Here is a 10,208-nt window from a genome sequence, read left to right as displayed (position 1 = left end):
AATTTTTAATTGGGTTTCTGTAATTTTGAAATATATGACATCCGTACTTGTGATGGACATCTCTTTCTCAGCCACCTCGTTGGGCATTTTGCCTGTTATGGCGTCGAATTTGCATTTGTGTTTGACTTTTTTGTCCAAGTTCTTTTCTACAAATACGAGTCCTCTTAGCCAGCCCATGGATTAGCATGTCATTTCAAACTTTGAGAAGTTTTACATTAAAAAAAAAACCATTTCGGAGATTTTTTGAAATAACATTTTTGACACAGAATCAACACCCACTGACTTCTAGAAAAACATCATTTTAATGTCTAATTGCTTAATTTGAATAATTGCTCCAAGTGCTTATTGATTGCCGCTGTGGTGGTCGAGTGGTTATAGTGCCGGACTCGTGATGCGAGGATCCGGGTTCGAACCCCACAGTGGTGGTCGGCTGAAGTTGGTTTTCTGTGGTTCCCAACTTCAAGGCGCAAATGCGAGCCGATCTCCCCGTTAAAAAGTCTCGCCACAGAGAGCAACAGTCCTACAACGGTAAATCATTCAACCATAACACTTCACTCATAGTTAGTAAAACTGGGGGCAGATGACAGCACTACACATAACAAGCATTACACAGAAACAAACATTACGTCAGGTTGCACTACACGTACACGCACATTCCCGCATGTACCGATTCGTTGGGGGGTTCCGCGGGGGGGGGGGCATGTGTGGTGTAGCAGTAGTAGGTAGGGGCTCGGGGATCCATGATGTTCTTAAGTCAGCCACCTCGTTGGGCAATTTGCCTGTTGTGGCGTTGTATTTGTATTAAGCTTGGTAGCCTAATGAGACTAGATCCGGCTTTGCCCAGGTATAGGTTATAAGCCTGTTATCTCGTAAGATAGCAGCAATTGTTTCTGTCTCGGGAAAAGTAATTTTCAGTGTTAGTGCGATGATTTCAATGGTTATGTATTTGAGCGTTAAGCAGTGTCGTAAGAATTGCCATTGGAAATCTCCTGGATCCCAGGAACGAATTACTCCATTGTACATTGTTTCGCATTGGGAAAATTATTTCGGTTTGTGAACAGTTCGGTTTACGAACGGACTTCTTAAACCGAAGTTCGTGAACTGAAGGTTGGCAGTATTGATTTATTAAGGTCTATTTTTGTGTAATAATTTTTTCGCTTATTCTTTTCTATTTCAATCGTTACTGCGTTTCCAAAACACGTGATACCCATCACCTGATAGATTTTTTCTCCTCCCACCCGCCATTATGTTAAAATTAGCGTTATTTTGAATCCTCTTTACATCTACTATTTAGATCTGAATAAAATTATATGCCAGACTAATCCATAACGAAACTATTTCGGTGTAGAAAGTTCTAGAAAGATGCTGGAACACATTCAAACCAAAACCACCAAGGTCCCAGTAAAAAACGTATCCATAACTATAATTTTTGAAAAAAGTTATCTGGTATTATCATTATTATACAGAGATAATAGCATTTTTAATGGCCGTGAATTCTCGTGGACGTAAATTACGTAAAATTTGAATCTATGCCAAGTTTTTAAGCATTTGGCGCCGCTCGAAAGGAGATAATAGATTTTTTTTTTTACTTTTCGTCGCCAAATCCTTTCTTTCGTAATAGCTCTTGTAGTGACCGAAATAACCCTGGAACAATGAGTTGACTGACCGTGAAACCCTGTGGTCATCTTGGTCAATAACACCGAGAAGACCCTCCTTTACTCCCTCGCTTTTCTTCCCCTGCCTAGTCGTTTCATGTCTTTCATCGGCCAATCCACAGAATAACTGAATTCCCAAATGTGAACTGAATAGTTAATTTTGTTTCCAAATGGAAGTCGACTGACTGACTCCCTTATATTCCTGTCGTTTTCCGGAGAAAAGGATTACTATCCGATTTTTTTTTTACTCTCCGTCCATTTTAGGATATACATTCGCAATAGAGTGAAATTTTCTGCCAAGAAGATTCATCTAAGTCTATGTTTCTCAACCTGTAGTCAGCAGACGCGAAAATTTGATTCTCATTTGGAAATAATTGAATTTTACAAAACTACTGTAATTTTTGGAATAATTACCGCGGCATTTACGAACAAATTTTTCTCACAATGCGATATTTCGCAAGTGAAGCGCTAAGTGTAATGCGATGTGTTTTTTCTAGAAGTAACATCAATATTAATTAGATACATGGGTTAGAGAGAGATAGCATTTTTACACTTTCCAATGGTTATATGGATGCCTCGTATAAATTCCAAGGCAAATTCCTACACATCCCAAGGGATTGTGAAGCCACCTACACATATCAAAGGATATAGAAACCTCCTACACATTCCAAGGGACACGCACGCTTTCCACCAATTCAAGCACAACGAAGCAATGTATGCTTCGTACGTATGTTTAGGTGTAAGCAATCTTCCTACGCATTTCAGGGATACGGGGAAGCCTCCTACGCATTTCAGGGATACGGGGAAGCCTCCTACACATTCCAAAGTATATAGAAGCCTCCTACACATTCTAAAGTATATCTAAGCCTCCTACACATTCTAAAGTATATCTAAGCCTCCTACACATTCCAAAGGATATAGTGACCTCCTACACATTCCAAAGGATATAGTGACCTCCTACACATTCCAAAGGATATAGTGACCTCCTACACATTCCAAAGGATATAGTGACCTCCTACACATTCCAAAGGATATAGTGACCTCCTACACATTCCAAAGTATATAGAAGCCTCCTACACATTCCAAGGGACACGCTCGCTTCCCACCAATTCAAGTGGTACCCATGCTTCGTACGCTTGTTTAGAAGTAAGCAATCGTCCTGTGCATTTCAAATTGGTACACTTACCTTCTTTTTTGAAAAAGAAAAAAAGCTTCAAAAGCATTTCCAGGGAGGTACGCAAGCCTCCTACGAATTCGCAATGGATAATCGAAGCTTCAAAGGTTGAGAATCACTGATTATATTGCGTAATGCATCACTTTTGTCATCGGACGAACTTGGCAGGCCCCATTAGCGTGATAATACTCAACCCGACAGGACTCGTAGATGCTTTAACGAGTCCTCCGAACATCAGCTTGATTAGTGACTATTAGCGATACCCCCATTATCTATCTTCTCCCGCGAGGAACGATCGAATTTGCATATCGATCGCAGGATGGTTCTCAGAAAATAAAGAGGTTGGCCGACGCGGTTGCCTGCCCATACGAAACGAAAGACAACTCGTTAATGAAATTGAACTTTTAAGAGGCTTTTTCTTTCTGTACACAGAAACTTCTTGTTCAATGGCCTCTAATTATGTGTATAGAGATCAGTGACTTTCTCCGACACTTTCAAATTTAGAAATAGATCCACTTTCTCGAAAAAAGAAAATATAGTAGAACCTCTTGATATACAGGGTGTTTCAAAAAGAATCGCACGATTTGAAATGCGTGTATTACGAAAAATATTGAACATTTGACACATAAGATTAATTTTATGTCACATACAAATACAACGCCACAACAGGCAAATTGCCCAACGAGGCGGCCGACCCAAGAACATCACGGATCCCCGAGCCATTTTTTGGAGGCCCTACCTACTACTGCTACACCACACATGCACCCCCCCCCCCCGCGGAACCCCCCACTGAAACCCCAACGAATCGGTACATGCGGGAATGTGCGTGTACGTGTAGTGCAACCTGACGTAAAGTTTGTTTCTGTGTAATGCTTGTTATGTGTAGTGCTGTCATCTGCCCCCAGTTTTTCTAACTATGAGTGAAGTGTTATGGTTGAATGATTTACCGTTGTAGGACTGTTGCTCTCTGTGGCGAGACTTTTTAACGGGGAGATCGGCTCGCATTTGCGCCTTGAAGTTGGGAACCACAGAAAACCAACTTCAGCCGACCACCACTGTGGGGTTCGAACCCGGATCCTCGCATCACGAGTCCGGCACTATAACCACTCGACCACCACAGCGGCTATTCGAAGTTTTTTTTACAATCCAAATTAAAGGTGCTCAATATGTCCACCTTGTGATGGACGGCATATGTCTATACGGTAGTCAAATTCGTTCCAAACTTTTGCGAGCATGTTTGCATCCGCTGCGAGTGGATTTCTGTGGACTACGTGCGAAACTCTGTCGGACGCGCTCCATATTTTCGTCTGACTGTCTCGGAATTGTTTATACTATCGTCTAATGCTCTGAGCAGTAGGAAGTTCGTCGACAACACCAGGGTATTGTCGACGAAAAGCGCGATGAACAGTTGTTACGGACTCGCACTTCGCGAATTTTCGAACAAAAAACGATTTCTGTTGTGCAGTGTCTCCATCTTGACAAACACTGAAGTGGCAGCCGAAGGAAGAGCGTTAGCGCTATCTGTCGGAAGCTGCGTGAAACTCGAGATTTCCCTCTTTCTACCTATACATTATTCGATCAAAACGGATTAAAAGCTGAATAGTTATGATTTTTTTTAAAAAATCGGATCATTCTTTTTGAAACACCTTGTATAACGGACACCATGAGGCCAAAAATGTTTTTCCGCTAACGGGGGATGATTGTCCGCTAATTCCACTATCCGATATACAGTGGAACCTCGTTTATACGACATTCACATTTATACGACGTTTGGCTTCTCAGTTTATTAGTTCCTATATAACTTTAATGTTAAACTGTATATATTACTGTGTGTAAAAGTGATACACCGGTGGTTATACATAATCTCCAATCGTCTCGATGAAGAATGTTTGATTAAATTTCACTACATTCAATCGAGGGACCCGGGTTCGACTCCCGGTAGAGGCAGAGATGAGTTTTTTCCTTCCTTAAAAAAAAAAAAATTAACATCTAAAATAATAAATATCTTCACAACATCCAGTCTTCTGTATATCTTGTATTAACAAGTGGAGAGCGACATTCATGTCATATATATCCGAAAAGTCCTGTTAACAAGCACAGTGACCATACATCCCGCTTGATTGAACGGGACGTATGGTAACGGGATATTGGTAAAAAAAGGGGGGGAACTGTTTTTCTAGGAATGGTCGGCTGAAGTTGGTTTTCTGTGGTTCCCAACTTCAAGGCTCAAATGCGAGCCGATCTCCCCGTTAAAAAGTCTCGCCACAGAGAGCAACAGTCCTACAACGATAAATCATTCAATCATAACACTTCACTCATAGTTAGAAAAACTGGTGGCAGATGGCAGCACTATACATAACAAGCATTACAGAGAAACAAAAAAACTTCACGTCAGGTTTCACTACACGTACACGCACATTCCCGCATGTACCGATTCGTTGGGGGTTCCGCGGGGGGGGGGTGTGGGCGGGGTGCATGTGTGGTGTAGCAGTAGTAGGTAGGGCCTCCAAAAAATGGCTCGGGGATCCATGATGTTCTTAAGTCAACCACCTCGTTGGGCAATTTGCCTATTGTGGCGCTGTATTTGTATTTGTATTTCTTTTACCAGCGATTGCGCATAATTCACAAATGAAGTCTGATAAATATGGAGAAATTTATAACATTTATTCTTTCATTAAACCAATTAATTATTTTTACCCGTACATGATACGTGCATTACACACATTTTGACATAGAAATTAAATTAAATTTTAAAGTGTGAAGAAGAAATAAAAACATTCATAACAATATCAGTCTTGTAATGTTGGCTTTCTTCACACGTTATCAACGAACAAAAGCCAACACATTGCCATTCGAATTCACCGACCTGGACCATAGTTATCTTCGGTTAATCAAGTAATTAATTGACGATTTATCATATTTACCAACACGAGCTTAGAATCAAACATAATCGCAATTGAATATAATAAAAATTCTCGGTCTATGACCAAAAATCAATAAATTAGAGTTTGGAAAAAAAAAATAATTAGAGTTTGCCTGATTTTACTGTCCGCTATCGAGAGTGTCCGCTAACGGGGAGCGAGATGCATTAAAGCCCTAATCTATGGGACCGGGTATCAAAAAAGTGTTCGTTAACAGGAGATGTCCGTTAGGTGAGGTTCCACTGTAACCGATATTAATTTTACTTAGTGTTGAATGTTGCAAAGTAAATGCCAAATGAGATTATTTCTAAACTTTAAATTTACAGAAAATTTACTATTGAAGGTGGAAAATGAAATATCTAAGTTTTAGAGAGAGAGGTGTGTGTCCATTGTGTTAAACTCCTCCAGATACAATGATATCCTTTACGACAATGAATCTCTTTGAAACAGTGGTTCCCAAAATGTGGGAACAAGTACCAACAAGAACAAAGTACCATGGTTCTCAAAATGTGCTCTACAAAGTACCAAATGCTCATTCAAACATTTCTAGGTGCATCGTGAAGGTATTGGTATTTGAATGTCAGAACTTTTTTCTTCAAACATCAATATGTTCGAATGGATTGCAAGGCAAATACGAAATATATTCATTTACGTAAAACATTTGTTGGTTTTTCTACGAAAACACAGACTACCTTCAATCAGTGCCGTCTTAACGCATAAGCCCACCAGACCCGGGGGCCTCAGAAAAATGAGAAGTAGTTGAATTTTTCGAAAATTTGCCAGTTTAGGGGGCTCAGAAAAATCACTTGGCCCGGGTGCCCATAATGCTCTTAAGACGGCCCTGCTTCGAATCCCTTCTCTTTTAATTTCTGTGTACGCATTTAGAGGAATTTCATATTTCACGAAAGCATTTCACCTACTAAGAATAAGATTTTATGTAGTGACATAAAAAAATTATATTATATATATATTCTGTCATTTTTGTATCATATTGTATTGAATGTTTGCTCATATACGTAAATATAAAGCCTTTTCCGACATCATACTGCTTTAAATGGCAATCTATAGCAAATCGCTTAAGTGATAAATCAGAACAATGTGCGGTTCAAGCATGTATTGCAACTACTAGTATCAATGTGCTTTCGCCTTTTTTCCCAATGGCTTCCTGCAAGAATTTTGGAGCTCTTCAAGAGATATACTGTTGAAAATGTCATTTAGCCCATGGGCCGCTGCGTTTACGTCTCCAAATCCCTTGCCATGAAGGTCTCTCCGAGGCCGTCTAAGAGCATCATTGGACAAAGTGATTTTTCTGAGGCCTCCCTCATTTAGTTATAAATTTGTGCCTTTCAATTTCCATGCTTACACTCGGAATTTTTTTACCTTTTTACCACATTTCATTTCCATGAGGCTCCTCTGCACTTGAGGTCCCCGGGAAGTGCCCGGGTGGGCCCATGCGCTACGGTGGCACTTGGTCTCTCTTGATCTGGCGCAACAAAAGTATAAAGTTTGTAGGGAATGGTAGAGGGCCTGGAAAAACAAAAAGACCATGTAAGCTAGTCTGGTGTGGAATCGCTGTACGTATTATGTAATTATTTGCTCTGCAGCTTTTCAATATTATTTTTAGGTAAGAGTATTTTTTTGTTGATTTCACACAACAGACCCTTCTCTCACCGCAGAGAGCAGGCAGACCTACAACATGATATTGCACTTAACATAATAACAACTCACGAAGGCTTAATGTCTCATAAAAAGGAGCAAAATACCGAGTAGTGATTGCGATAATGTTTTCATATACATTATTCATAACCAAGTATGTTTCTCATTAACTAAATACTTCTCTACTACCTGGTTGTTGAAATTTTTTGTCCATCTTGCTTAGATTTCAAGATAGCATAAAAAGTTCGTAAATTTACCACCAGGTGGCGTTCTGACCTTTTTCTTATCATTTGGCGCGTATTCGTATTGATATACCACTACGTTACTTTCATGATTCCATCTGCCATATTTCAGGAGTTATTCAAGATTATGTAAAATTTCCTCTATCAAATTTCATTCTTTTGCTCCCGGGCATCCCAAATTGATTCTTAGAGGTAGAAAGTGATTGTAAGAGGCTGCGCATGTGTCACCGTATACGAAATCTTTAAGTGGTCATAACTTTTGAATGGATGAAGATAGAGCGATGGAAGAAGTATAGGCATACTGAATTGGACATGCGCTATACGATTATGACAATCAGGATGCCACCTGGTGGAGAATTCTTGAATTTTTTTACCTTGTCTTGACGAATCAACGGGCTTTGAACAAAATTACTGTTCAAATCTGTGAAAATCTCACTTATTTATAATATAGTATACGTACTCTCATACAATACACAGAGGAACCTCTATAATGGACACTCCCTGCTAACGGAAATCTCCCGTTAAAGGATCAGTCCCACGAGAGTGGGCTAGGGGACCCTTGGTAAGATAATTAAAGTTAAGAAAAGTCTAAAGATAATAAAAGTCTTTGTTGGACATAAACCGCGATAACTTGTTCGGTCATTCACAAAGGAAGACGCTCGTTTCGCTGCCTTTGTATTGAAAGCCATAAAAATGATTGCTTCCCCGAGGCCCGGGACGACCGCGGATCCTGACAAGGACTTTTATTATCTTTAACTTTAATTATCTTACCAAGGGTCCCCTAGCCCACTCTCGTGGGACTGAGATTGGGCCCTTTTGACCTCTGTGAAACAAGGCCTTAGTGCATTTAGCTATCTATTAACGGACACTCCTCACACAAGCGTACAAAACTTTTGGTCTCATGGTGTGCATTATCGAGAGGTTTCACTGTAAAGAGCTTACTTCGAATGTGTACACCGACTGTCAAAATTTATAGCATTTAATATCATCTACTACTACTTTTAACTATCGATGTCTCGAAAATTTTCTTCCAATTTTACTCAATTTCTTTCGGTATGAAACTGAGATTTGCACATTTTTTGACTGTAAATTGCATAAAATCTTTGATTGTTACGTTTCTTCAATTAGAATTTCGAAAAGATGAGACTACTACAACTGAATCGAAGCTGATAATTGTCCATATGTAATTTTATCTCTGAAATGCTCTATGGTATTTTATTAGTTTTTGGACACTCTCTAAAACTCTTTCCGTGCAAGAGCGCGATATCTCAGCCCAGAGTAGATGGTAGAGGGGCTCTCTCTCCCTTCTTTCCCTCATCGAGATGTTCTATTGGCAACCCTGTAAACGGGAATTTTTTTCCAATTCTTTACCTCAGCGCCATCCCGTGGCGAACGCTGTCGCCACATGAGTAAAAAAAAGTGTTACGTGTACAGGGTGCGTAAGCAAACAGGGTGGTATGGCATTTTACTTGCGAACCGTTGATCCTAGAGATATACTTCCAATTAGAAAAAGTTTCCAAATAACGTGTAATACTCAGATATGTCATTCATGTTTCAAGGGGTTGAAAAAATTAACTTTTTATACAGTCCCCATGTGCCCCAAAACATAATTAGAAAGTTGCCGCCCTCTCTTTCTCTCTCTTAATGCCAGCAAAATAAATTACTTGTTTCTAAGTACAATGTTCACTGAGATATTGGAATTCGAAAACGAAGAGAAGTTGAGGAAAAACAGCTGCGAAAAACCGTTTTATCCACATTTAGCGCTGTTTTTTTTTATTTGGCAATTTTTTCTTTTGACCTCAGGAAGTTAAGCCCTGACTTTAAGGATTGTGTGAGTTTCGAGTTAGAGATATGGTGAATATGAACTTTTAGGGCTTTCATCAGAGGGCAGCTCTTAAAGTCGAACGTTCAAGGCGTTTTGAGATGGCTTTCAGGAGAAAATGTCTCCGGGAAAAGTGTGATTTATTACATAACATTCAGAAATAAAATTCTGGAAAAAAATAGTATGCGAAGATAATGGAAATCGTTCGAGACCATCAATTTTTGACGTTATAGCCGAGGTATCATTACAACCGAGGTCGTTATAACCGAGTTAGACTGCGCATTACACAATGAGCATTTCATCGAACTTTACAGCTTCAAATCACCGAATTTTCTAGAAAATACATCAGGAAAGTCATTGCTATCGAAGCCGTTTCTGCGTAAAACGTCTATTTTTACGAGGCTTTTTAAAAGGTCGGTCAAGATCTAAAAGCCTAAGAAAACTAAATAAAAGCACGTGGTGTCAATCGCTTTTGTGATAATATTATCCTTTTTTTTCTCTCCTTTCTTCTCTCAACCTCTCCTGGTGTGGGAATAAAAGAAAAAAAAATGACCTTAGCGATTTTCAGCCAGACGGTGTTTTGTCCAGTTTGACGTCAGATGTAGCCATAGTAACAGCTAACGGTAATAAAGCAGCGGCGGTGGCCACAGTCTTTTTGCAACGCCACCGTCGGCCGGCCCTGTCATGTTAGGTTTAGTTCACTTTCACAGTTAAGAGAAGACTGTCCACGAGAGAAGA

This window comes from Pholcus phalangioides, unplaced genomic scaffold (genome assembly GCF_987345545.1).
Source record: "Pholcus phalangioides strain wild (caught in Gottingen) unplaced genomic scaffold, Ppha-v1.0 ptg000024l_1, whole genome shotgun sequence".
In the NCBI taxonomy this organism is placed as follows: Eukaryota; Metazoa; Arthropoda; class Arachnida; order Araneae; family Pholcidae; genus Pholcus; species Pholcus phalangioides.
The sequence above is the reverse complement of the archived record's forward strand: the minus strand, read 5'-3'. Positions refer to the sequence as shown.